Source organism: Cervus elaphus, chromosome 2 (genome assembly GCF_910594005.1).
Source record: "Cervus elaphus chromosome 2, mCerEla1.1, whole genome shotgun sequence".
Taxonomy (NCBI): Eukaryota; Metazoa; Chordata; class Mammalia; order Artiodactyla; family Cervidae; genus Cervus; species Cervus elaphus.
The window spans coordinates 37,058,630-37,080,296 of record NC_057816.1 but is presented as its reverse complement, the minus strand read 5'-3'; the positions used below and the strand labels follow the sequence as shown (position 1 = coordinate 37,080,296).

The 21,667-nt window shown below is 45.1% G+C and overlaps 1 protein-coding gene and 1 pseudogene across 5 annotated transcripts in view; one reads left to right on the top strand and one right to left on the bottom strand.

The window, feature by feature from the left end:
• RAB30 (RAB30, member RAS oncogene family) overlaps positions 1-21,667 on the top strand; it is a 146,831-nt gene that overhangs the window by 87,758 nt on the left and 37,406 nt on the right. The window contains exon 1 of one of the 5 annotated variants that reach the window (XM_043875854.1): positions 15,061-15,384. The exons of the other annotated variants lie outside the window; for them this stretch is intronic. The gene's annotated coding sequence lies outside the window, so the exon portion shown is untranslated. Of the gene's footprint in view, positions 1-15,060; positions 15,385-21,667 lie in introns of those variants that run through there. 5 annotated transcript variants of the gene reach the window in all.
• On the bottom strand, positions 12,352-13,777 carry LOC122676512 (annotated as a pseudogene).

Below are 21,667 nucleotides of genomic sequence, written 5' to 3'. Positions count from 1 at the left end.
CACATTATTGTAAAGTAATTAGCTTCCAATTAAAATAAATAAATTAATTTTAAAAATGGAATTGAGTTACATCTTAATAAAGCTTAATATTATAGCTTAATAAACCACCCCAGTGGTGATGGTTATACTACTAAACACCATTTAATTATACACTTTTTAAAAGGGTGAACTGAGTTGTGAGTTATATCTTAATAAAACTGTCCAAAAAAAAAAAGCTGTCAGGAAATTGAATATGAGATGGAGATCATTAACTCTGAGCCTCCCTGTCACTTGATCTGGGAGGGCTGTCTCCTGGGAGCCTCTGGAGCAGCATCTTCTGGTTTTCCTTCTGCCCTGGTCACCAGGAGGAGTCTTTCATCCTCTTGCAGAGCGTGGGCCACCTGACAACATTATGGCAGTCAGCGGGAGAGAGTGTATGAAAGCCTCTCCTCTTACACTTCGCCTTCAGTAGATACAGCTCCCTGACGTTTTCTGTTCCCCTTCAGTTGTGCTGCGCCAGAGACACTCTTGCTTTTTACTATGGAAAATTTCAAAGATTGACAGAAGTGGAGAGAATAGTGCAGTAAACCTCCATGTTCCCACTATCTAGGTTCACAAATGGTCCCTTCGTGATTATTTTCCTTTCATCTCTATCCCCCACCCTCTTCCTTAGACTATTTTACAGCAAATACTAGACATTTCTGTTCTATGGTTTCTAGAGACGGTACTGTGCTATGCTTAGTTGCTCAGTTGTGTCCGATTCTTTGTGACTTCATGGACCGTAGTCCTCCAGGCTCCTCTGTCCATGGGGATTCTCCAGGCAAGAATACTGGAGTGGGTGGCCAGGCCCTCCTCCTGGGGATCTTCTCAACCCAGGGATCAAACCCAGCTCTCCTGCATTGCAGGAGGATTCTTTACCATCTGAGCCACCAGGGAAGCCCTCTGTTCAGTTCAGTTCAGTTGCTCAGTTGTGTCAGACCCTCTGTGACCCCATGGACTGCAGCATGCCAGGCCTCCCTGTCCATCACCAACCCCTGGAGCTTGCTCAAACTCATGTCCATCGAGTCAGTGATGCCATCCAACCATCTCATCCTCTGTCATCCCCTTCTCCTCCCACCTTGAATCTTTCCCAGCAAAGACCCAGCATCAGGGTCTTTTCCAGCTCTTCGCATCAGGTGGCCAAAGTATTGGAGTTTCAGCAGCAACATCAGTCCTTCCAATGAATATTCAGGACTGATTTCCTTTAAGATTGACTGGTTGGATCCCCTTGCAGTCCAAGGGACTCTCAAGAGTCTTCTCCAACACCACAGTTCAAAAGCATCAATTCTTTGGTGCTCAGCCTTCTTTATGGTCCAACTCTCACATCCATACATGACTACTGGGAAAAACCATCACTTTGACTAGATGGACCTTTGTTGGCAAAGTAATGAGCTTTTTAATATGCTGTCTAGGTTGGTCATAGCTTTTCTTCTGAGGAGCAAGCGTCTTTTTATTTCGTGGCTGCAGTCACCATCTGCAGTGATTTTGGAAATCCAAAAAATAAAGTCTCTCTCCATTTTCATTGTTTTCCCATTTATTTGCCATGAAGTGATGGGACTGGATGCCAAGATCGTAGTTTTCTGAATGTTGAGTTTTAAGCCAACTTTTTCACTCTTCTCTTTCACTTTCACCAAGAGCCTCTTTAGTTCTTCTTTGCTTCTTGCCATAGGAGAGGTGTCATCTGCATATCTGAAGTTACTGATATCTCTCCCAGCAATCTTGATTCCAGCTTGTGCTTCATCCAGCCCAGCATTTCTCATGATGTACTCTGCATGTAAGTTAAATAAGCAGAGTGACAATATACAGTCTTGTCATACTCCTTTCCCAATTTGGAACCATGTTGTCCCATGTCCAGTTCTAACTGTTGCTTCTTGACCTGCATACATGTTTCTCAGGAAGCAGGTCAGATGGTCTAGTATTCCCATCTCTTGAAGAATTTTCCACAGTTTGTTGTGATCCACACAGTCAAAGGCTTTGGCATAGTCAATAAAGCAGAGGTAGATGTTTTTCTGGAATTCTCTTTCTTTTTCGATGATCCAACAGATGTTGGCAATTTGATCTCTGGTTCCTCTGCCTTTCCTAAATTCAGCTTGAACATCTGGAAGTTCATGGTTCACATACTGTTGAAGCCTGTCTTGGAGAATTTTGAGCATTACTTTGCTAGCGTGTAAGATGAATGCAATTGTGCAGTAGTTTGAACATTCTTTAGTATTGCCTTTCCTAGGGATTGGAATGATAACTGACCTTTTCTAGTCCTGTGGCCACTGCTGAGTTTTCCAAATTTGCTGGCATATTGAGTGCAGCACTTTCACAGCATCATCTTTTAGGATTTGAAATAGCTCAACTGGAATTCCATCACCTCCACTAGCTTTGTTCGTAGTGAAGATTCCTAAGGCCCACTTGACTTTGCATTCCAGGATGTCTGGCTCTAAGTGAGTGATCACACCATCTGGTTATCTAGGTCATGAAGATCTTTTTTGTACAGTTCTTCTGTGTATTCTTGCCACCTCTTCTTAATATCTTCTGCTTCTGTTAGGTCCATACCATTTCTGTCCTTAGTTGTGCCCATCTTTGCATGAACTGTTCCCTTGGTATCTCTAATTTTCTTGAAGAGATCTCTAGTCTTTCCCATTCTATTGTTTTCCTCTATTTCTTTGCATTGATCACTGAGGAAGGCCTTCTTATCTCTCCGTGCAATTCTTTGGAACCCTGCATTCAAATGGATATATCTTTCCTTTTCTCCTTTGCCTTTCACTTCTCTTCTTTTCTCGCTATTTGTTAAGGCCTCCTCAGACAGCCATTTTGCCTTTTTGCAGTTCTTTTTCTTGGAGAGAAAGAGGAGACAAAGCATCCTGAATTCTGTCAGTAAGGGGGTTGTTGAGGGCTCTAACCTCTTTTCAAACTGCTTTTACTGTGCTCCTTACTTTAGCATCCTGTTCCCTGGGTCAAGGTCCCCTGCAGGAGGGCATGGCAACCCACTCCAGTATTCTTGCCTGGAGCATTCCATGGGCAGAGGAGCCTGGCAGGCATCAGTCCATGGGGTCGCAGAGTCAGACATGACTGAGCGACTAAATACTTTCTTTTCAGGAGCACCCAGTACGGCTAGTCTTGGGCCTGGTAAGGATTCTGTGGTTTAAATCTGTTGAATTCTCAGCTTTCCTTGCATCTGATTTAAGATTCAGATTTCTTGAGTCTGCTACGTCTGTTACTACTTATTCATTGTATCCCAAGCTTCCCAAATTTGACATCATCATCTTCTCTCCACGTTCCCTGTCCTGACTCTTTTTCTGGCTGTGGTAGGTCTTCATTGCTGTGTGCACGCTTTTTCTAGTTGTAGCACGTGGGGGCTTCTCTAGTTGTAGCTTAGTTGCCCCACAGCGTATGGGATCTTTGTTCCCCGACCAGGTATCAAAACCACATCCCCTGCAATGGAAGGTGGATTCTTAACCACTGGGCCACCAGAGAAGTTCCCTGCATGCTTTTGTTATTATGAAAAAAGCAGGAGTTGGTGAAGGTAGAGGCATCTGTTCAGTATGCCAGCCTGTTAGAAAGATCAACTGCTTTTTTTTTCCCCTTTTTTTGCTCTGTCCAACCCAATTCTACTCAAACTGGAACCCTCTTTTATTTATTTATAGATGATCAATCTATTTGCCTGGAAAACCCCTTTCCAATCTTCCAAGAACGAAGAGGAATGTCCTTGTTTTAACACGCCTCTCTTCCAACCTTAAGGCCAGGCAACGTTACGGAGTCCCTGCATTATGCCTTGCTGGCATTTTGTCCTCACCTCTTATTCCGGCATTGTTTGCCTGCGCTCCGAGTGCCGCGTTGCTATTTGTTTTCATCTTCCATGCTGGCCTGGGAAGTAGGACCTGAGACGCGGACTAGATCGTGTTTTCCTCTGTACCATGAGCACAATGTCTGGTTCCCAGGAAACACGTGTTAACCCCCAGCCTGGGTCATGGAGCACTGTGCTTCCAGGGTGGGGACAGGGAGTGGACAGTGACCCTCTCCTTCTTGCCTCTTACAGGCATGACTGTTTGCTAAATATTAAGGAGTAGAACATGCTGTTGGCTTGTCGTTATGCAATGTTGCTCCCTTTGCTTTCAAGTCTGGTGTATTTTAGCCAGCCAGTAAGTCAGAGAGGGTGGGAGGGCCGCTCTAAGGGCATAAACATCCTACTAAAGAAGGAAGGGACTCACTCACTGCATTTCCCTCCCTTGAGAATAAGATTTGTAGTCTCCACCCCCCCCACCCCCCCCCCCAACTAGGGAAGGGAGGCAGTTCATCCTGTCTTGATAGCTATTCACTCAGCTCTGCAGGGTCTTCCATTGTCTTTTCCTTTGGATGTGACGCCAGGAGGATTTTTTTAAATTGATGATTGTTATTAAAAAAAAAATTTGGTTTTAGGATATTATTTCTGAGAGGTCCTGTTAAAAATGCAAATATATAACTTTGAAAGGATTTAACGTGTTGTTTCTTTATGTATATATACATATACACCTTTGGCTGTGCCAGGCCTTAGTTGTGGCACATGGGATCTTCCCTCCTCATTGCAACATTCGGGGTCTTTAGTTGCGGCAAGTAAACCCTTAGTTGCAGCTTGAGGGATCTAGTTCCCTGACCAGGGATCGAACCTATGCCCCCTGCTTGGGAACTCAGAGTCTTAGCTACTATACCACCAGAGAAGTCCCTGACTTCTTGTTTCTTGAAGTGTGATCCTCAAGAAGCTATAAATATCATCCTGGGGCGGGGGAAGGAAATCAAGGACTAGTGGCCAAACAAATGTGGGATGCTAGATTAAACAAAGTTAAATAGGGTCCCTTCAAGACCTGTCAGCATCTCGCTGCTGTGCCTGTGACTCTCCCAGAGGGGTGTGTAGTAGCAACGTTTCCTGAGTTTATTTTACGTTTTATCTGCGGATCAGGAGCACTTCAGTAATGTGTTTTGTGGAACAAGAGTAATTCTGGAAACAGCCCCTCAGCTTAAGTTTATCCTTTGAGGTCCCCCGGACGTGCCACTTCATCTAAGCTGCCCCTGGAGATTGGTAAACTTTTCCTTCCATGAATTGCCTGACTTGCCTTTTTCTCGTTGTCTCCCTGCCTCTTCTCTACCCATTGTGGTGGTGGTGGTTTAGTTGCCACGTCATGTCCGACTCTTAAGTCGTGTTGCAACCCCATGGACTATAGCCCTCCAGGCTCCTCTGTTCATGGGATTTTCCAGGCAAGAATACTGGAGTGGGTTGCCATTTCCTTCTCCAGGGGATCTTCCTGACCCAGGAATCGAACCCCGGTCTCCTGCATTGCAGGCACATTCCTTACCGACTGAGCTACAAGTGAAGCCCTCTCTACCCACTCCCTCCTTGTCCATATTGTATCACTTTCACTGCATCTGGGACATCCTTGTCTTGCCCAGAGGTACTCAGGAGATACTTGCAGTACTGTATTGGTGCTTTGCTGAGTCAGCCTCAGAGTTCAAAGGACACTGGTAGGAGTGGGAGCCCAAGAGAGGTCTGGGGCTTGGGACCCTCACTGCTCAGGGATACGGATCGGGGAGAGGACTCATGGGAGACACGGGACCAGTGTAAGAGCCTGGGGACGGAGGACAGAAAAAGAGCAAAATCTGGACAGGCTGAGACTATAAACCAAATGTACTGAAGGCCAGCTCTGTGCCTGACGCCCTGTGGTAGACTCTGTTTGTTGTTATGTTTGTTTCTGTTTTGTTTTTGTTAAACATGTCTTTTTTTGTTTGGCTGCATCAGGTCTTAGCTGGGGCACGCGGGCTGGTGGTTGCGTTATGCGCGATCTTTCAGTGTGGCTCGCAGACTGTTCCACTCTGGTCTGGGCTTAGTTTCTCCTAGGCAGGTGGGATCTTAGTTCCCTGACCAGGGATTGAACCCATGTCCTGGATGTGAGGGCGACCTGGTTGCGACATCTGTCACCCCATTGATCGCCAGGGTTGATTCGGCGGATCTGGCTGGCTAGGCGGGTGTCCCCTTCCTCCCTCACCGCTCCATGTGCGTCCCTCCCGAAGCTGCGCCCTCGGTCGAAGAGGACTACCATCCCTTATAGAGGAGGACTGGGCTTCCGTCAAGGGTATACGAGTAGCTGAACCTATGTCCTCTGCCTTGGAAGGTGGATTCTTAAGCCCCGGATCACCAGGGAAGTCCCCTAACCATTGAATATTTAAACTTAATCCTGACCTTTCAAATAGGTGATATTCTTCCCATTTCCTCGATAAAGAAATGGAGCGTCAGCAAGGTGAAGCAGACATCAGTGTTTGTGCTGAGGAAACAGAGATGAATAAAGCCTGGTCCTTTCCCCGAGTAAACCCTTGTTTTATGGAATAGGTGGTCCTATAAATAAATAATTATAAACAGTGCGGTGACTACAGTGATTAGCTGTGGTCAGGGTCACATGGGAGAACCTAATGTGTGTATGTGGGGAAGGGGTGGGAGTTGACAAATCCAGAAAGGCTTCCGGGAGAGTGATGCCGGAGCCAGGTGGGCTGAGAGTGTGAGGACAGCAGGGACTGACAAAGTAAAAGCATGGGGGTGAGGAGTATCCCCCAAAATTCATTGCCACTGGAGTGTGGCTTGTGAGGTAGGTGGGCAGTGAGGCTGAGGAGCTGTAAGCAGGTTGAAGACTTTTGGATATGATTTTTGAAAACCATGGAAGCCGCTGCAGGGTTTTTAGCAGAAGAGCAAGCACGTTGTGGATACATAGCCAGGTAGTAGGTGGTAGGTAGTAGTATTCCCATTGTCTGTGAGGGAAGCCAGGCTCAGAAAGAGACTTGCCCAAGCTCACTCAGCTTATCAGGGGTGAAGCAGAGCCACAATTTCAACTCAAACCCAATCTGGGATCTTTCCATGACTAAGCTGCCTCTCAAAGTAACAATGGCCAATCATCACACTGAATTTCCTACCGAAAAGGACTCTCACTCTGATACTGGAATCAGAGAATAGTGGTTTTTTTTTTTTTTTTTTTTTTGGAGCATGATAGGAAACAAAATAATTATTTCAAAAACAGATGAAGCATTTATTTTGTCTTTCCAATAGAAACTGCTACTGCTGCTGCTAAGTCGCTTCAGTCGTGTCCGACTCTGTGCGACCCCACAGACGGCAGCCCACCAGGCTCCGCTGTCCCTGGGATTCTCCAGGCAAGAACACTGGAGTGGGTTGCCATTTCCTTCTCCAATGCATGAAAGTGAAAAGTGAAAGTGAAGTCGCTCAGTCGTGTCCGACTCTTCGCGACCCCACGGACTGCAGCCCACCAGGTTCTTCCGTCCGTGGGATTTTCCAGGCAAGAGCACTGGAGTGGGTTGCCATTGCCTTCTCCAAGAGAATAGTGTTAAGACTTAATATGATAAAAAAAGTTTGAGTCCTTTTTTTTTTCTCTCTACTTACTTATTTTTAAAGACACTGGATAAAGTAAGGAGATAAAGTATGCTTTATAATAAAACCCATTTTACTTCCAATCAAAGTTCTTATAAAAACTTTATAAAATAAAGTTCTTATAAAAGAACTGCTAAAAGTTTTCCAGAAGTTTTAGCTTCTAATACATTTAAAATTTTCACTTCTAATACATTTAGTCTTATGATGGATGAAGATAGTGAAAATTTATCAGTGTAAAATGTCATTCTTTATTTATTTTTTCTTTTTATTTTTTGTTATTTTATTTTGTTATTTCAACTTTTTATCTTATATTTGAGTATAGCGGATTAATAATGTGATAATTTCAGGTGCATAGCAAAGTGACCCAGTCAGTTCAGTTCAGCTCAGTTGCCCAGTCGGTCCAACTCTTTGCGACCGCAGGGACTGCAGCACGCCAGGCCTGCCTGTCCATCACCAACTCCCAAAGCTTACTCAAACTCATGTCCATTGAGTTGGTGATTCCATCCAACCATCTCATCCTCTGTTGTCCCCTTCTCCTCCTGCCTTCAATCTTTCCCAGCATCAGGATCTTTTCTAGTGAGTCAGTTTTTTTAATCAGGTGGCCAAAGTATTGGAGTTTCAGCTTCAGCATCAGTCCAATGAATATTCAGGCCTGACTTCCTTTAGGATGGACTGGTTGGATCTCCTTGCAATCCAAGGGACTCTCAAGAGTCTTCTCCAACACCACAGCTCAAAAGCATCAATTCTTCAGCGCTCAGCTTTCTTTATAGTCCAACTCTCACATCCGTACATGACCACTGGAAAAACCATAGCTTTGACTAGGCGGACCTTTGTTGGCAAAGTAATGTCTCATACATATATATGTATCACTTTTTTTTGAGCATAAGCCCACATGTTTTCCTTGGTTGGCCCTTATAATAAACCTTTTCTGATCAGAAAAAAAAAAAAAGGCTTAATGTGATCAAGAGCTATATTTACATGGTACTGGTACTTAAATGGCAACCCACTTCAGTATTCTTGCCTGGAGAATCCCATGGACAGAGTAGCCTGGTGGGCTACAGTCCATGGGGTCGCAAAGAGTCGGACATGACTGAGCGACTTCACTCACTCACTCACTCAGTACTTAGTGCTATAAAGTTCAGAGAAGGAGGGAGCAGGGAGGATATCATGGGGAGATGGCATCTGTGTTTCCCTGAAGGAAGAAGTAAACTAGAACAGATGATGCGAAATCAGGTGAGAGAACGGTGGGGCTGAAGGGGGTGGGGTTGTGCCTCCACGTGGCAGAGCAGGAGTGGGCGTGGGGAACTGATGACAGGGGGCCACGTCCTGGCACAGCCATAGCCACTCCCTTCCAAAGATCGCTATGTAAAGAGGAAAGAAACAACCATCATATAACTTGATTTCCATCTTCACTTTTGCTAAATATAAATACACAACTGACATTCTTAAAATATTTTTAACTGCCTTATTGCAGTCACTAGAGAGTTTATTTCCTGCCCTGTTCCCCCTTACTCTGCACAGTGATGTATCTCAATGTCCCCATCCCCTCCTCAAAGCCACTCTGTACATAAAAGGACAACAATGAAGATTCTACTGTGGTAGGACCATAGCCAGATGTACACACATAAATGACATTTGAGTGAAAATGCAATCATAGGATTCTGTATGATGAACAGAGCTTGCTTACATAGAAGGGGGTGTGTGTTTGTGTTAATTCTTCCAAGTTAAGATTCCTTCTAAAACTGTGCTGATGATATTCAGAGCCTGGAGTTGGAATCTTCTGCAAATGCTACTCTATTATATTACCGACGATGGTGTGTGGAAAAAAGGATGTATATGTGAATAAAACAGACCCGGGAAAGTATTCTAGCTCCCTTCCTATCAATTCTTTTACCTTGGGCACATTATGAACTGTCTTAAGATCAAGTCTTATGGATCTTTGATCTTATAATTATGCCCCTTCTCTCTGCCATCGTGAAATTTACCCATCACTGGATAATTTTCAGTAGCAAATAAATATGCTGTAAGGGGACAACAGAGGATGAGATGGTTGGATGGCATCACTGACTCAATGGACATAAATTTGAGTAAACTCTGAGAGTTGGTGCTGGACAGGGAGGCCTGGTGTGCTGCAGTCCATGGGGTTGCAAAGAGCTGGACACAACTGAGCGACTGAACTGAAATGAATATTTCTTACCTGAAAACAGCCCTCCCCCCGCAAATTAGAAATGTTTTCTAATTTTGTTTCTCAAATATTACAAAATAAATTCATTAATTTAAAACTGTTGATCTTATTCCCCTCTTGAGCTATCCTCTAGTTTCTGCGTTCCGTTTCTCAGTAAAACTTAAAAATTGTCTCTTGTTTTGGCTTTGACTGCTTCCCTTCCCTCTCATCTCATCATTCCACAGGGACTATTCTTGTCTGTGTCATCCAGTGACTTTCGTTGTGCCAAGCTGAAGGCCACTGCTTTGTTTATGGTCTTAGTTATTCTCTCAGCAGCACGTGACAAGGCTGATCTCTCTTTGACACTCCACTTTCCTGGGTCTCTTCATACTTCCTTGGACTCTCTTCAAGTCTCCTTCTCTTGGGACTTCCCTGTGGTCCAGGGGCTAGGAGTCTGCTCCCAGTGCAGGGGGCCCAGGTTTGATCCCTGGTCAGGGAACCAGATCCCACATGCTGCAATTAAGAGTTTCCATCCATGCCTCTACGAAAGATCTAAGATCCCATGTGCCACAACTGAGACCCAGTGAAGCCAAATAAGTAAATATTTTAAAAAACCAAACTCTTAAAAAGAAAATCTGTGTCTTCAACCTCTAAATGATAACGTGCCTCATGTTCTGAAATGGCCTCTTCTCTATTTATTCACCCTCTGTAGATGTCCTGTTTTAATCTGATGGCTTGCCATAATATCTGTTGGCTAATGACCCTCAAATCTGTAGCTTCATCCTCATACTTTCTCTGGAACTCTAGATTCATATCCAGATAGATGTCCAGGCAATGTTGCAAATTTAATGTGACCGAAAGACAACCCTGGATGTGGTCTAAACTTGTTCTTTCAGTCTTCCCCACCTCAGTAAGTATTGCTAGTATTCTTTCCAAGTGCTCATGCCAAAATATCTAGGCCTTACTTTTTTTTTACTGAGAAAATAATTTATTTAATTGTAAATCAGAAATTTTAGTTTTTTAACATTGAACTATTAATAAGATTTTTGAGTTTGTCCATTTGGATTTTAAATTTAAGTGAATTAAAAAAAATCAAGATCCCTTTGAAAGGAAACATCATTTCTTTTTTCTGATCTTTGAGGATATGTCATTTCTTTGCTTTCAGACTTAAACCATGAACTCTCCCTACTCCAGAGTGGATCCCCCAAAACTTGAATTATAGAGAAGCAAGAGTCCTAACTGACGTTTGATCGCCTTTTTCTTTTACAAGCCCACTTCTTCAAGATTTTTGTTGGTTTTCTTTTGTTTTACTGGGTTGTGAAAAATTTTGGCAAGAACTGAATAGTAGGAGGCACAAAGAAACAGTAGAGAAAATGGAGGTTTCATTTTATCAAAGAAGCTCACAGTGCTGAGCATCAAGCCAGTGCAGTGGCTCTTCAAGTCAATTGCTTGAAAATGGAAAGCAATGACGTAAACTGGAACATAAGCAAAATATAAACATGCCTGCATATGTAAATGTTGCCCCCTAACCTCCTTTACATTGACTTGCTTAGCTTTAAATAATATATAAGATTTCATAACTTCTTTTAGAGAAAGGAATTGAATGATGTTCAGTCACAAGGACTGGATCTTCCATTGCCATCCCCTCTACTTTTGATATAAAATCAATTACCCATTTTATTAAACACATCTGGTTGTTATACTTCAGTAGTGCAAGGAGCAAGGGGAAATGAGAGGTTCCTTGATGTCAGCCCTCCAGATTGGGGCTTGATGGGCTGAGGATTAGAGCAGGTGGTAGCAGAACTCACTGATGACTGACTGTTATGAAGTCCAGGTCTGAGAAATGTTACCCCTTGCAAGCCTCTTCAATCCCCTGCAGGTCTTTGTCTCCTCTGACACCATCCCCTTCCTCTGGCCAAGGATCTGAAGACTCAAGTTCCAGAGTCTGGCATACTGAATATGACTTGGCCAAAACAAGAAGCATCTTCTAAGACAACACTGCTCTGGCTGTCGTGATGGTTGAGGAGACTGGAGACTACCCACACTGCCTCCCATTCAGTGCCTGGGTCCATGCCATATTTATGTGGCAACCACATGCCCTGTGCCCCTCAAGGGAGGCACTGCCCCACGGTGCCCCTCAAAGGAGGCACTGCCCCACGGTGATCAGCTCCCTCTCTTTCTACCCTCTGTTTGCTTATTTCATGCCAACTCACAACAACTCATTGCCAACTTACTCTTAGGCTTTGTTCTCACTTCATGCAGGGCACCCACTGGCTCTTTCAGATTGCCTGTGACTCCCAACATCTCCACCGTATCCACTGGGAATCTTGACTAGTCTTGGCACAGAAGCCAAACAATGTCCTGAGAAGGAAGGACATTGACTAAACCATTTGAGGAGCACCAAGGTAGACTGTGGCCTACTAAGAGTTCTCCTGCTGCAAAAGCAACTCTTGTGTTGCTTCAGACCCAGCAGAGATAGGAAGACACTGCAATCAAGAGGACAGCCCCTCACAATAATCGTATCTTGTTGTCAAACACTTCCCTTTGCATACTTCTCTCCCGTATGTCAGCTGGCACACATAGTGTTTCTGGCTTTTTCTTTGTCTATGGCAATTTTTTTTTTTTTTGGATCAACTGATAGTGTATCCTCTCCCTGCCTCCCCAGCCCAGAATAGATAACAAATCACTGGGAATTTACATCTGATTACCATAGGTTCATTCTCTCATATTACAAGGCTCAAAGTTACAAGGAGAAATACTATGTACTTGCTGTGTTGGTCTTTTGTTAATATTTTTTTAAGTTAAAATTAAGTGTTACTTTTCTGAGGAAGTAGCCAGAATAATACTCTCTCAAATTCAGAAATGTACTGGCACAAAGTCAAAGTTATTTCTAACCACATGATACTCTTTTGTCTGCCAAGATAGCTTGACAAGCTTAATATCTGAAGGCAGGCCTATATGATAATCCCAGCAGTATTCCAGGGATAAGATTTTAGTGGGTTTGTTGAGAAGGAAATACTTGTTTAGATGGCTTTCATCATGCCTTTGGGTTTTTACATCATTTTTCTTGTCCTTGAGAACTCCCTTGAAGCACTCCTGGGTGATGTTCAGGACCTGAGTGGGTGCTCCCCCTGAAATGGCCGCGTGGTAATAAAAAATCCCCTCAGCCTAAGCGAAGTATGCTGCAGACTCCTTCCACCTCTCGTAGGCGAACTTACGGGGATCTGCCTTGTAACACCAGGCCTGTAGCTTTGCTCACCAACTTGCCCAGGGTCTCCACTCCAAACTTGTCGTGGAAGACCTGGTCCATCTCCATGCAGAAGAGGAAGTCAGCCTCATGCCAGATGTGGGCCACGATGTGCTCCCAATGGTCTTCACACGCATGGTGAGGATGTCCGGCCAACTCCTTTCAAAAACAAGCCTTTGAGATCAAAGGCTTGATCTCAAACACTTCAATGGAGTGCAGAGGACTCAGCTCTATCAAAGGCATCCTGAAGACATCATCCACCATGATGTAAAATATGACTCTGGCTAACCATGAAGTGCTTATCTTTAAGAGCTCCTCCAAGTAATGCTCAATGTAACTTCCAACAGCAAAAACCGTCAGGCCGATGGTAATTTTCTGTTTGGCATAATAATCATCCCAGATGGCTCTGTTGTAAGTGCCTTCCCACACTACAGGCGCCTTCCATTCCGTCATGGTCACAACCTCGGGGCATCTAAGTGGGTTGAATCAGTCCGAGAGATGAAGCTTTCTTTCGTCTTCCTTCCTCTGTTCCTTTTCTTCTTTGTGGTAACCATTGTTAAGCTATTTCGGAAACCACCAACCCTTCTGAATGCCGCTGCCACCAACTTCGGGGGTTTTTTGACGGGTTTATCCAGAACAGAGAGCCTTCTGGGCTGTGGCTGTATTCCCCACACACAATGACAGCTGAGACAACCAGCACTGACAGAATTACTTTTCCTTTGACATTCATTCTTTTCTCCGCATCGTCTGCTCCTCTCCTCCCAGAGAAAAAGGCAAAACCCACCAAGGTCTATTGAGCTCTGCTCTGCAGAAGGAGGCAAGGCTGGGAGGCAGGGAAGGTTAGGCGCTCCGACTCCGGATGTGCAGAAGCCAGGCGTGCTGGGGGCTGGCAGGCTCCTCTGCGGGCGTGCCTGGGCGGGGCGGGGGCGTGGCGTGGTGTGGCAGGGCGTGGCGTGGCGTGAGGTGGAGGGGCGTGGCGGGGTGGGGCGTGCTGGGGCGTGGTCGGGGGCGGGGCGTGCTGGGGCAGGCTTGCAGGGGGCGTGCTGGGGGCGTGCTGGGGGCGTGGCGTGCTGGGGCGTGGCGGGGCTCGGCTCCTCCGCAGGGTGCTCCTCCCTCCTGGGCTGCAGGCAGCGGGTACTGGGCAGCCATGGTACGCGCCCGCTCTGCCCTTCCCCCGGCCCTAGGCCTTACTTTTGATTTCTTTCTTCTTCCACCATCATCATCCAGTCCTTCAGCAATTTCTGTCTTCTAGCTCTATCTTCAAAAACATTCCCAAATCTTATCACCTTCCCGCCCTCTTCCTTACTAACACCCATTCATCTCTCACCTAGGCTTCCTGCAGTAATCTCCTAACTAGTTGCTTGAACTTGTATCTTGGCCACAAGACCCTACAGTACAAGGACCAGAGAAATCTTTGGAAAAGGTTAAGTGGTTTATGTCACATTCCCTACCATCCCTCCCTCTCCAGGTGGCCTCCTGTTGCACTTAGAATGAAATCCCGCCTCCTGGCCGTGACTGAGCTGTGTGTGACCTGCCCCGTGGTCTGTTTCTTAGCCGTTTCTTCTTGACCATGCACCCAGCCTCATTGTTCTATTTTTGGCTCCTTGAACATGCCAAGTCCATTTTTGCTTTAGGTCTCTTTGTACTAATTATTCCTTCAGCCCAAAATACTCTTCCAGTTTTTTTTGGCTACACTGGGTCTTCGTTAGGGCATGTGGGCTTAGTTGCCCCATGACATGTAGGATCTTAAGACCCCAACCAGGGATTGAACATGTGTCCCCTGCATTGGAAGGCAAATTCTCAACCACTGGCCCACCAGGGAAGTCCCTGTTCTTCCTATCTTCATGTGCTTCACTTTTTCTTATTCTAATCTTATTTTAAATAGAACCAGCCCAGAGAGGCCTTCTCTGACAACTCACTGTAAGGTTGCTGTCTGGGGATTTCCTTTGTGGTCCAGTGGTTAAGACTCTGCGCTTTCAATGCAGGGGGTACAATTCCGATATCTGGTAGGTGAATGAAGATCCCATATGCCACATGCTGCAGCCAAATAAAATAAAATTGCTGTCTGGATACACTCTGTCCTTTCCTTTTATTTTTGTTCTCTACTGGCAGTTGCCACTATTTGATATTTTTCTTGTTTATTTATGTATATGCTCCTTTCCCCATTCATTCCTTGCTTTCTTTTCTGTTCAGCTAGGATGTATACTCTGTGAAGGGTGTGGGGAACTTTGTCTGCCTGTTCATCACTGTATCCTGGGTCAGTGACTTGCACAGAGAATATGCTCACTAAAAATGTATGGAATGATTAATATGTTTTTCTCATCTATAGAATGCAGAGGGAAATACTTAGTCTCAGAGTTGTTGAGGACTTGCATTATCCAATCTAGATGATGTATCTAAAGTGAATGGTTCTGTGTCTAGCACCTTCTGCTTAATAAATAGAAATGATATTATTTTTAAAGTAGCTGGTTCACTATAGACATTCAGCAAAAATTATTTCTCTTTTCTTGCAGTCTGGGTCCTGTGTAGTATTTTATATTGAAATCAACCTGTAGTCTGAACAAGGTAAAAAAAATACTTCCCAATCAGCTTTTTTTTTTTTTTCCCTAAAGAAAACATTTAAAACCTGTTGTTCAGTGATTAGTCAACATCAGTTAGTTTAGAACCATTATTAATGTCACTTCTCCCTCCCCCTCCTCCAATACACACAGGGACACTGCATTATAATAAGGTTTGGCTTTCCCCTGGGAAATTATCATTTTCTTTCTTCTCTTTGGTTATATGATCTTTGCCAATTAACTCTCCTCAGGATCAAAGTGTTTTGGGGTTTGGTTTCCTTATCTTGGTGTTTAGGTTCTCTGAAAACTATTCCTAGCTTTTGCATGTTCTGATCAACATTTCTTTTGCATTTATTTAATAATTATTTGCTCAGGATCTCCTGAGTGCCAGGCAGTGGGGATACAGACAGAAATTCATAGGCGCCTCTGTCCTTAAGGTCTAGTGGGGGAAGCAGGATCCCTGAACCAGTGAGGATAATGAAGTATCTATGAAGGGAGTCTCATGGCACACGGTGGAAGTGTAAAGGAGAGAGGGGCTAATTCCCACGGGGGTGGGTGGAGGGGTCCAGAGCTGTGTGATTGCTCACCGGCAACAAGGAGAGAATGGCCTCCTGTGAGTAGAGATGTGGAGAGATGAACCTGCCTCAGGGGCCACATTCTGGGAGCTTGGCATGGCTGTGTGATCATCGTGGTAGTGGTAACTCTAAGGTCATGAGAAATGAAGCCAAAGAGATGAGCAGGGACTGGGTTATGGGTGGCTCTGTGTGCCCTGCTAGGGAATTTGAACTTTCCAACAATGACTTAATAAGGTTTATAAGTACCTAAAGGTTTTTTTTTTTCTTGGTTACTTTTTATTTGTATTGGGGTATAGCTAGTTAACAATGTTGTGATAGTTTCGGGCTGACAGTGAAGGGACTCAGACATACACATACACGTATCCATTCCCCCCCAAATTCCCCTCCCATTGAGGCTGCCACACAGCATTAAGCAGAGTTCCATGTATAAGCACCTGAGATTTACCAGATGCCGGGCTCTCTTCTTCATGCTTTGTTGTAGTAAATCTTTTCATCTGTAAAATAACCCCATGATGTAGGCGCTGTTATTATCCCTATTTACAAATGAAGAAATGTGGGCATCGAGGGAAAGGGAACTTGCCCACAGTCACCCAACTCTTCAGGGCAGAGACAGGACTCAGACTCGGGCAGTTTGGCTCCTAGGTTTACTTCCTTCACCAAGGCCCTGTCCTTCCTCTCACAGAGGGCTTGTGTGGGCAGCCGGGATCTCCGAGGAGTTTGAAGTCTGGGAATGGCATGGTCAGATTAGTTCTTTGGAAATATTAAATTAATATTGTAGTGGAGTAGTCGTATTGCATCTTGTCCACGGGTTTGTTTCCAAAAACTTCTAAGGCAAAGAATGCAATGTGACTTTTTACCTTGATGTAGCTGGTATCTGAATGCGGTTGGCTGTGTTCACAGTGGCATCTTATGTCTTCATCAGCCCAGCCCAGCCGCTTTCCCCCAGCCTTGTGACAGAGAACAGAGGCTTTGCTAGACACACATGGAAGAGATGAATAGTGTTTGTCTCGAGGGGCCCTGGTGTTTGAAAAGCCCCAAAGTGTCACACTCCTGCAGAAACTGAGCCCATCTATGAGGAAAGCAGGCTCAGCCTCGCCTCCCTGTCTGCAGGCAGCAGAGCCCAGGCGTTGCTTACATAGCGATCCCTGTTTCTCTTCCTGGAGGGATCCTTGCTGGTGAGGTTGTCAGTTCGGTGTCAAGGAGGTTAAATATGCTGGCTCAAGCAACCAGTTGGATTGGATCGCTTCAAGCTTTTCCTGATTTGAAAACTTAGTCCATTGTTGTATCTATTATCTTTTCTTTTTTTAATTTTATTTTTAATTAAAAAATTTTTTATTTAGGCTGTGCTGGGTCTTTGTTGTGGCTCATGGGAGCTTCTGTAGTTAGTTGCATTGTGAGTGGCTTCTGTCTAATAGCAGAGCATGGGCTCTCGAGTGCATGGGCTCAGTAGTTGTCGTTCACGGGCTTCATTGTCCAGCAGCATATGGGATCTTAGTTCCCCTACCAGGAATCAAACCCATGTCCCTTCACCGGAAACAGGATTCTTAACCACTGGGCCACCAAGGAAGTCACCCATTATCTTTTCCAAATCTGAGAAAATTCCTTCTAATTTACAACAATGTCAGCTTTAGTAGCACAGCACTCTCCACGCTCCTGGCTTATGGCTATTGATACAGGCCTAAGAAGGCTGAGCACTGAAGAATTGATGCTTTTGAACCATGGTGCTGGAGAAGACTCTTCAGAGTCCCTTGGACAGCCAGGAGATCCAACCAGTCCATCCTAAAGGAAATCAGTCCTGGGTGTTCACTGGAAGGACTGATGTTGAAGCTCCAATATTTTGGCCACCTGATTCGAAGAGATGACTCACTGCAAAAGACCCTGATGCTGCGAAAGATTGAGGGCTGGAGGAAAAGGGGAGACAGAGGATGAGATGGTTGGGTGGTGTCACCGACTCCATGGACATGAGTTTGAGTAAACTCTGGAAGACAGTGGAGGACAGGGAAGCCTGGCGTGCTGCAGTCCATGAGGTTGCAGAGTCAGACACAACTTAGCGACTGAACAACAACAACACAGGCCTAAGAGTCTTCCCCAGGTCTTAGGAACTTTGATCATTCCAGCTGTTCTGCCACCATGGTATGAAATTGCTGTTTTGTTTATAGTCAGACATTGTATGAAGTCAGTTCTCCTGACAGCACTCGAAAAAACCCATCAGTATATGTTCCTACAGGTCTTTGTTATGTTCTCTGATTTTAAAAATTGAAATGATTTTTTTAACTACTTTAAAGGAAATCTTGTCATGAGTACAGTGATCAAAACCAAACTAAATCATGTAGTGCTTAGGAAAAACAGACAGGGAGGAACACATCAAAATGTTGGCAGTGTTTGTGTTGCTTTTGGTAATTCCTTTTTCTATGTCTTCTACGTTTTTAAAAAATGTGTCTATGGCATATGCAAAATGTTAAAACTTGTTTAAAAGGTGGGGAGGATGAAACTTAAAAAACAAAAAGCTCCCTGTGATCTCATAAACTAAACGCAATATATGTTCTTGCTTTGGAAATGTCCTTGTTCACATCCATGCTTACTTTTTATAGCTGCAGTCCTGATAAATGGAGCTTTGTGTATTCTTTTAGTTTTGTAGCCTGTGTTCAACATTATTTCATATTTCTACATAGTTTTCATAACTGGCATTTCTAATAGCTGCCCTGCATTCCATGGTGTTGATGTTCCATACAACACTGCCCGAGCTGGACAACTGGATTGTTTCCAGTTCTTTTAGGTAAGATGTAATGAGCATTTCTGTTCATATTGCATTTTGAGTTTGCTCCTTAACGTGAATTTCCAGAAGTGAGTTCCCAGCATGGAAAGTGTGAATGCAGTTCTGGCTTTTGGTTTGTACCCATAGGAAGATTCTGCTTTCAGGAGAGCTAATTAAGTGTGGATGGTCACTGGCTGATTATGTGTCCACCTGTTCCATGTCTCCCTTACCAGCATTGAGTCCCTATATTTTCATGAAGCGTATTATTTCTAAATAAGTCATGTTTATTGAAGAAAGTTTAGAAAAGATATAAATAGATCAAGAAGAAAATAATCTATAACCCCACCACTTAGAGGAAGCATTTTTAAAATGTATTTTCTTCTACGTATATGTTTCATAATGTTATATCATGTGGTTTAATGTAACCATTTCTGCACTGTTGGAAGAGGCTTTACCCGCTCTGTTTTCGTTTTCGGGGACTATTCTAAGTAATACTGGAAGGAACTTTCTTTGTGCGCTACTGTGAATAAATCTGTGTGTACATCTTGGAATCATTCCTTAGAGAAAACTCCCAGAAGCAAAATTGCTAGATCAAAGAGCGTGGATGTTGTTAAGGCTTTTGATAAATATTGAAGGCCTGCTAGTGAGGACAGTCATTCCTTGTTACACTTAACCTGGTTAGACATTGCTGGCTGGGTGAGAGGGGACAAGGGCTGGATCCAGGCTGGTGCAGCAGAGACAAAGGTACAGTGGAGGCGGGTATTCAGGCTACATTTCTTGCTTTCTTCTTTCTTTTTCCATTTTATTTATTTTTGGCTGCACTGCATTGCTTTTGTGCAGGCTTTCTCTAGTTGTGGCGAGCAGGAGGCTACTCTCTGACTGTGGTGTTTGGGCTTCTCGTGGCGTGGCGTCTCTCGGGGAGCACAGACTCTGGGCGCGTGGACTTCAGTTGCAGCTGTGAGCTCAGTAGTTGTGACACAGGCCTCGACTTGCTCTGAGGCGTGTGGGATCCTCCCACATTGGGAACCCACGTCCCCTGCACGAGCAGGTAGATTCTTATCTACTGCACCACCAGGGAAGCCCCAGGCTACCTTTCTGACAGCACATCAGCAAGCCTTGGCGACAAATGGCTTGTGGCCTTCTGTGTGTGTGCGTGTGTGTGTGTGTGTGTGTGTGTGTGTGTGCGCGCGCGGGGTAGACTGGAGGAGAATTTTTATCCCATATTCCATGAAGGAATTTGCAAGGATACAGATAAGGGTCTTCCCTGGTGGCGCAGATGGTAAAGAATCCGCCTGCATTGCAGGAAACCTAGGTTACATCCCTGGGTCGGGAAGATCCCCTGGAGAAGGGAATGGCACCCCTCTGCAGTATTCTTGCCTGGAGAATTCCATGAAGGAGCCTGCCGGGCTACAGCCTATGGGATCGCAAAGAGTCAGACACAACTGGGCAACACACATACAGATAATTTTTAGGACAGCAAACCTGAGGCCTTCTATAGATGTAAAAGGTTATTGATAGTCACCAAGAAATCTCACCCCACAAGCCTGTTTCAAGGATGAAATAGGCTGATGTGTATAAAGGATCTACACTCTAGACAAACAGGCATTCTTCTGTGTTGACAGGGGACCTGGCAAGGTCTTGGGAGATAAATATTGGGAGAATTGCTACATTTTATCCTCCTCCATTTGAGTCACAGAGCATGTGGACATTTGCTTCCCCATTTCCTTTTCTTCTGCTTCCAGTGAGGAGGGAATCTGTTTAACAGCTGAGGGTAGGGTCCAGCCTGGGGTGACAGGGAGGGAGATACCCCCATCCCTGGTCTGCCTTGGGGGGAAGCGCTTGGGGCTGAAGCTCTGATCTCTGGTCGCCTGGCCCAGCCGCACTGAATCTCAGCCGGGGGGAGGAGCCTAAGGACGCTGATAACGAGGCCCTTCCGGCCCAGCCAAACAGGCGCAGGAAAGCTTCTGCGGAGGAAAGATTAGACACACTCCCTGATTTACAGAATGTGGAGAACAGACCTTCCCCGCCTCCCCAGAGCTCTTGGCGGGTGGTATTGTTTATTGTTGGAGGAGGACAACAGAGGGAGCCTGGCAGGCTTGTGCAGAAGCCGGAAACAGCAAGTTGGGTCTGGGAAGGCGTTTTCTTAGATCAGTGCAACAAACATGTTTTTGCAGACAGAAGCTCCCCATCTTGGAAAGAGATTAACGAGTGGAAAGGTGTCTTCCTTCTCCCTGGGAGACAAGGGGCCTTTACCACCCATTGTATCTGTGACTCTCCGGCAAGCACCTGTTTTCAGGTGCTGCGGTGCAAACCAAATTAGCTCTGCCTGCCGGGGGAGTGCGCGGAACCGGGGCCCAGGTGGGTGGGGGGCGGCCGTCCCCCTCGTCCCCCTCGTCCCCCTTCTCTGCGGGAAGACACATCTGGGCCCAGGGCAGTGACGCCTTCTCACCGCAGCAAGTCAAAGAGCGTTGTTTACTTAAGCAGGATCGTTCCGATGTGGCCTTTGGTGAACTGTTCTCATGAAATGCCGTTCCTTGGGTAACTTTTCACTTTCCTTATTCCTCTGGATTCCCAAATCCATTTTGTATTTCGGGGAAAGAGGAAAATATGGAAGATAATGTGTACGAAGAATAAAATATCTTACTGTCTTGCCTTTGAAAATAATACTCAGGCCTACTTTTTTTTTTTATCTTTATTTTTCATGTGTCTCAAAAAATATTCTTGGGACTTCCCTGGTGGTCCAGTGACTGAGACTCTGTGCTTCCAAAGCAGGTGGCCCAGGTTCGGTCCCTGGTCGGGGAACTAAATCCCACGTGCTGCAACTAAACATCCTGCATGCTTCTAAGAAGTCCTGGAGCAGCCTCCCTGCCCCCCAAAAAAGAAATCTCAGAGGCTGCTTTTTTTTTTTCTTTTTCCTCCCTTTTATTGGGTTCATAATACCCCTCCCCAGTTGGAAACGC